This window comes from Urocitellus parryii, chromosome 9 (assembly GCF_045843805.1).
Source record: "Urocitellus parryii isolate mUroPar1 chromosome 9, mUroPar1.hap1, whole genome shotgun sequence".
Classification (NCBI taxonomy): Eukaryota; Metazoa; Chordata; class Mammalia; order Rodentia; family Sciuridae; genus Urocitellus; species Urocitellus parryii.
The window spans coordinates 117,900,915-117,907,925 of NC_135539.1; the positions used below are offsets into that span (position 1 = coordinate 117,900,915).

At 36.9% G+C, this 7,011-nt stretch overlaps 1 non-coding gene across 1 annotated transcript; it reads right to left on the reverse strand.

The window, feature by feature from the left end:
* Nucleotides 1-1,522: 1,522 nt before the first annotated feature.
* LOC113191685 (U6 spliceosomal RNA) lies at nt 1,523-1,630 on the reverse strand. Its single transcript, XR_003301923.1, has one exon. It is a non-coding gene; the product is annotated as a U6 spliceosomal RNA (small nuclear RNA).
* Between the last annotated feature and the right edge of the window lie 5,381 nt (nt 1,631-7,011).

The window sequence follows — 7,011 nt, forward strand, 5'->3', positions numbered from 1 at the left end:
GTGGCTCAGTGGCAGAGTGCCCCTGAGATCAATCCCTGGTAACAACATCTCCCTGCTACATCCCCCCTCCAAATTTTTACAATGATGTTTTCTTATTTGCAAATGTTTAGGGCATCACACATTAGAAAGGGGCCAGCCTTTGTTTCCCAGGTGTGCAGCCACTCAGAGCATGACAGCTTCCCCTGTTTAAGCAGGATCCCCTTCTGTTCATGAGATTGGAAATTCACTTAACTCAAACACTTCAGATTCAGCAAGGGGGAAGCAGTGAATTAAGGAAAAAAATAATAATGAAAGTATTTCACTGTGGTTGGCTCAACTGAGGTGAGCCATTCTGGAGAGAGTGGTCCAAGCTATGAAGTATCCAATGTGATTACTAAAAATACTTGTAGCTTTGTGATTTATTTAAATAACATTTTTGAACTTTTTATATTAAGATAATTTTAGTCTTATAAGAATGTTCTAAAAATGATACGAAAAATTTCCATGTACCTTTCACCCAGATTTTCCAAATGTCAGTATTTTACCAAAGTCTATACAATGATCTAATCAAGAAATTTACTTTAACTCTATTTATTTATTCTCAGCTCTTACTTAAATTTGCGGTTGTTCTCCCGAGTGCCCTTTTTCAGGTCCGAGATTCAGTTCAGGTTGGCATCTCTTTAGTTGTTGGATAATGACTTTTAAAAGTTGCTTTACCACCTACCTTCTTAAAATGAATTAGGAAGTTTGATTATATGATGTCATAATTACAAGACTCACTCAGCAAAAAATGTCCAAGTCTGGTATTTGATTGTGAATTCAAATCATTGTTTTGATGTATTTATTTTTGGTAGAAAAATAAAGTAAAAAGGTCAGAATTTTCCCAGGCACATTTACTTCTCACCCATTTTAAGAAGTGTTATTATGGTCTTAGAAACATTTTGCTAGGCTAGCTCTTTCCCTGGTCAACTGGGTCAGAAGCCAAGTTAGAACTGCAACCTATTTTTAAACTGTCTTGACCTGAGTTCCAATACCATTACTGACTCTCAATTTTATTCAAAATTATCCTTTGGATTATCCCTTTAAAGAAGGGTTATCCTTTAAAAAGCTTCTTGCTTGAAAATAATTAAAATATCAATGGTTAAAATTATCACCCTAAGATGATGCCATTGTAATTTTTGGGGGGCTGTAAATTGTGTGAATAATATTTGACTCTTGCTATACTAAGAAATACAAGAATGGCCTATTCACAAAAGAACTTATGCTGATATTGAATAAGTAGCACATATTTTGAACTGACATAATTTTACTAGGGTTTAAGCTATGATTTCTGGACTTTATGATGGTGTGAAGGTAATATGCATTCAGTAGAAACTGTACTTACAATTTTGATTTTTGATCTTTTTCCGATCTTGCAATATGCTGTACAACATTCTCTTGTGGTGCTGGGAAGCGGCAGTGAGCCTCACCCATAGCCAGGCACGTGACCTCTAGGGGAAACAACTGATAACTCTGCAGAGCACTGTGTTGCTCAGTTATGATGTTCAGTAGGTTAGGTGTATTAAAAGCATTTTCATCCTTGCACAGGGGGCATGCTAATCTTCTCTGTATTATTCCAATTTTAATTGAAATTCATTCTGCTGTCATGTATAACACATTGGAATAAATATTTTTTTTTAAAAAAGTGTTTTCATCTACAGTATTTTCCATTTATGATGGGTTTGACAGGACAAAACATTATAAGTTGAGCATCTGTATATTATATCCTTACATTTATTATAAGGAATTAGCTAGCTCATGGGATTATGAAGGCTAATTCTCAAGATTTGCAATTGCAAGCTGGAAAAGAAGAGAGTTAGCACACATGAGGTTTAAGAACAACCAATGTTCCAGTCCAAGTGTGAGGGCCAGAGAAGTTCAAGGTCCCAGCTCAAACAGGCAGGAAGAATTTCTTCTCATTCACCTTTTTAGTTCCATGTGAATCTTCAAATGATTTGAGAAAACCCACCCACATGAGGGAGGGTGATCTCTTTGACCCAGTTTACCACTTCTAATGTTAATCTGATCCAGAAACACCTCATACAACCCAGAATGATGTTCCAGCAAATGTGTAGGCACCCTATAGTCCAGTCAAGTTGATATATAAGATTAATCATCACAGAGTGGTATGGGAGTATGAGACCGATGTGCGATGGTGAACTTGACCTGACATATAAAGAGTGGGCAGTATTGGAATAGGGGTCGTGGCACTTGGATGAGATGTGATTAAGTTAAGATTGAAAAGATAAACAGCGGCAGCAAAAATCTGGAGACTAAGGCATAAGATCAGATAGGGCAGTGCCACCATGGAGAAACTGCAATTTTAGAAAGCTGAACTGAAGCATGATGCCACCCTTTGATGGGAAATTGAACGTATTGTTTGGGTTTTTGTCCCCAACAACCTGAAAAGAGTGATGATTTTGAAAATGAACCTGGTGGTAATATCAATGTGAATCTGAGTGGATTGAGGAATGAAAACTGGCTAGGGGACAACTATAAAAATAATTCAGGCAAGAAATGATAGCTTAGAAGAGAAAAAAGTGACTAAGGAGAAAAAGGACAAATTCAAGGAATATTACTGCCACTTGGTGGCTGATGGAATAATGGAGATGAAGAAAAGAAAGGAGCCAAATATTTTAGTTACTTATTATTGCTCACTATGCCTTAGGGGAAGTGCTACAAATTTAATCTGAATTATGCACAATAATCCTTGTCAAGCATCCTGTTTGTGTGTAGACTTTGTTAAACTGGTTAAGCACATTTCTGTCCAAAATATTCTCCGGTGTAAGTTTTCAGCCTATGGATTTATTTGTAGTTGCATGCATAGGCCAGCTTCTCCCATATATATATATATATTTTTTTTTTGCTAGCATGCAGACCCCCAGTTTGTTTCCCTCAAAAACCTGAAAAGTTACTTACTTTTCAAAATTCACTATGGACATTATTTTTTTCTGGGATCCCTTTCCCATATCTTTCAGGCCAGCTAAGTTGTGATGGGCCCTTGCCTTACTGGCTGTATTATTGATAATTTTTAAAAAGAGGGTGGGGGAGCTGAGCTTTTAATGTGTGTTCTCAAGTTTTAATAGTGTCTGGTAAAGTCAGACTGGTTTAGATGAATTAGTAATGTTGATAAATCAAAGATTGAATGAATGTGTTTGTCAGTGTTTACTCCACTACTTTTCTGTTAAATGATTTAGTGAAGGATTTAACCTCTATACTTCTATGTCCTCTTTATAAAACAGGGAAAATTCATCTGAATTGAGGGGTTGATGTAAGGGTTATTTGACTCTTAATTTTATATCAGTGCAACTAGTAAATGCAAAATATGAGACAAAAATATGGGCAAAAAAATTCTGTTAAATGATTTTGATTGCTTAAGCTATTGTCCCACTTGCTTTGCAAGTATCTAGAAACTCTTTTTGTTTTTTTGCTATACATCTTCTTTTGTAAGTTAGAACCATTCAAAATGCTATCTAGAATAACCATGTTACTAACAAAATAGCTTACCTATCACCCTGTTACAGTCAATCTGTAACATTCTTCTCTCCTTCCACCTTTTGGTGAGTGCTGAGAATGAGATTTTTCTTTTAAGACTTTTTGCCAGGGAAGAGCTTATTTTAAACTCTCTAAACTCTTTTGTATTAAGAGATGGTAATTTTGCAAGCAAGAAACCAAAAACATTTTTTTTAAGTTGCTTACAAATAACAATAGTTGTCATTTACAGAGCTCTCCCTGTATGCCAGGAAATTTCATTTTGATTTATTTCACAAATATCCGTTGAACATATGTGAGTTGCTAATTCACTTTTTAGGTGTGAGGGTTTTTAAGTGTCACATATTTTGCATTTATTAGTTGCATTGACATAAAATTAAGAGCCAAATAATCCTTATATCAACTCCTCAATACAGATTAATTTTCCCTGTTTTATAAAGAGGACATAGAAGCATAGAGGTTAAATCCCTCACTTGTGGTCCCATGGCTAATGAGTTTCAAAATGTGAGTTGGACACAGGGCTACCATATTCCATAGTTAATATGCCCTCCTCTGTTTCACCTGCTTTATTAGTATGACACCGTGGAGAAGCTTTGGATTCATGGTCAGAAGACCTTGGGGAAAAAAAAAATCCCAGCTCACTAACTTGCTATGAGCCTGACTTTTGATGTATTACTGAACTTCACCAGACCTGTGTTTCCCTTTCTGGATAACAATAAGATTGATTCACAGTGGTATTGTGGAAATGAAGTAAACTCTTCGAAATAAAAACCCTTAGCATAGTGCCTGGCACAAAGTAGGTATCTAGTCAATGTTGGTTTCATCAGAATTACAAGGTACAACAACATGACAATCATTTTGCTCCATGAATTAGTGTTTAAGAGTCTAATAAAGTAAGTCATTTCTGGTATCTCTGTGATGAATCAAATGTCACTGGTGATTGCTCCTCATATTTTATTTTCTGAATAATACTTGAGTGGGTTTATAGAGTGAACCAATAAAGGACCTAAGCAGGAGAGCAGGAAAATGGCAAATTAGCAGAGCCAGAGCTACATCCTGCGCAATGGAGTAGCTGTCATGGTGCAGAAGAGGCTATGTGGGGGTCCTTAAATTGGCCCATGGAGAGCCCAAAGGCTGCTGAGAGCCAAGTGGCCCTCCACCTGCTTCCCCGCTAAGGACTCTTCCTCGGCAGAACGATGGCATGACCTGGTGCTCTGCTCCTGGTTGTCTTCTCTGCCAGAGTGGAACACCCCCTGCAGATGCCCGTGTACTGCCTGGCGATGCCTGCTGTCGTCATCATTGCTGCCAATTCCAGAGAGATTGCTGACAATTGAAAAGACATTGTTTTGGGAGTCGAGGTTATAACGTGACTCGGGGAGGGTTACTGTGTGACTCTAGCTTCCTATTTTCTGAAAAAGCTGTTTTCCTAAGAACTGAGGCTGCCTGTCAATGACAACTCACCCTTCTTTCCCTAGAGCCAGCAGGCTAGTTAGTCAGTTTGTTAGAGACAGACCCCTTGATCTGTACTTCCTGGCCAAAAAAAGTTTTTTTTTTTTTTTTTTTTTTTTTTTTACTTTTTAAAATTATTTATTTTTGATGTCCATACAGTACTGAATGGTTAGGGCTAGTTAGTCAGAGTTCTTTTTTTTTTCCCAGGTTGGGGTGCATTTATGAAGTTTTTTCTGGATCTTGGAGATTCTGTAAGATTAAATTCTAGAAAAAAAAAGTATGGACTTCACTGTAAAAACAACAAAAATATTTTCAAACTTTTTTTGTGTATTTCATTTCAACTTAAAAGATGAAAACTTATTTGTAGGCAGAAGAAAGAATGAACATGATCAATTTCATGTAGAATCACAGATAATAATTTTTCTCAAGCTTCCCTCAAAGAATTTTAAAATGAAGAATTTTAAAGCATGATTCTCTTACCTTCTGAAGTGGTTAACTTACAACCTGGACTCAATTGAATTTTTAAAATGCCTATCAAATAAAAATGATTGACCATATATAACATTGTAAGGTTTTATCTGGTTTATAGCTTATTATCTATTTTCATTCATCTATTAGTGAAATATTAATTTTTCTTTGAGACTAGCTTGTTAAAAATAAAGAGAGAAAAAGAGAGAGAGAGAGAAAGAAAGAAATAGGCTTGTCTAATAAAACCAGAGTGTCTGTCTTCTGTGGTAAGCACATAGAAGTTGACAAAAGGATCTTGACTGTCAAGGATCATTTAAAACCAATGAATTAAAAATCAGGAGGTCAGGGAGAGCTGTACAGAGATGATAAGGCTCTCTGTATTTGTCTTAACAAAGGAAGTATTAAACTAGAGTGATTTTCTCCTCCGTTCTTCTTCCCCCACCAGGGAGAAATGTGAAACTCAATTTTACCCTTGGTTGAGAAGGTGCTAATTTGTCTGACAAGTTGTTGGACTCCGAGGATGCTCAAGGTATCCTTGATGCCTCAAACCTTCATGCTGAGTGAAGCATGCCTCTAATGTGTCAATGTTTAGGAGATATTCTCTATCTCATTAGGTAAGAACAATACAAGCCACATGAATGCAGATGGAGTTGGAACTTGTCCCCTGTCAAAGAGAAAACCTTCAACTTGTTATTACAAAGGCAATTTTAAACCGCCCTCGTACAACTAAGTGTTTGATTAGAAATAAACTTTATTTTCTATCTTGGAGAACTTAAAGTGAACTTTCCCCCCACTTGCTCCTGTTCCTTGGGAGGGGTGCTCTTCAAATCCTTCCTTTTATCGATTGCAGTATCAATGAGTATCTATCAAGAAGGCTCCTAAGAGAGATGGCAATGTAAATATGAAAACTCTAATTCCTTTTCTTTTTAATTGCATATTTATTGATTTTTTTCATATACTTTCTAAAGCCAAGAATTAGCTGTATGAATGACCTTTGCATGTTAACTAAGCCCTAATTGGTAAACTGATGCCTCACGGAGAGAAAAGTCTTGTTGGAGAAAAAGATCTTTTCACAGCTCAGGATTCTCCACAAGTTACGTGGTTCATGATAACAGTAAACACATGGAACTTTTTCTATGGGCTAGGCACTGTTCAAAGTGCTTGCATTATATGGTAACTCAGGTGACCCTCTTTATTACTCTTTGAAGTGGACATTACTATTTTGGTTTTACAGACGAAGAAAAGTGACTTGATAAAATTTATACAGCTATAAAGTGAGGGACTCCCACTGAGACCCAGACTGTCCAGCCTCTGAGTCCAGCTCCTCACTCATTCGCTGTGCAGCTTTCTCTAGCCATGAAGTTAGATGCTAGATGAGACTAGCATCTCAGGAGAAATGACACTGTAGGTAGTGAGACCTTTTGTGGCATCTGCTTGCAGCTGAGTTTTCTTTTTTTTTTTAAACTTTATTTTATTTATCTATTTTTATGTGGTGCTGAGCATCGATCCCAGGCCCTCCCACGTGCTAGGCGAGTGCTCTACCACTGAGCCACACCCCAGCCCCTGCAGCTGAGTTTTCTAAAG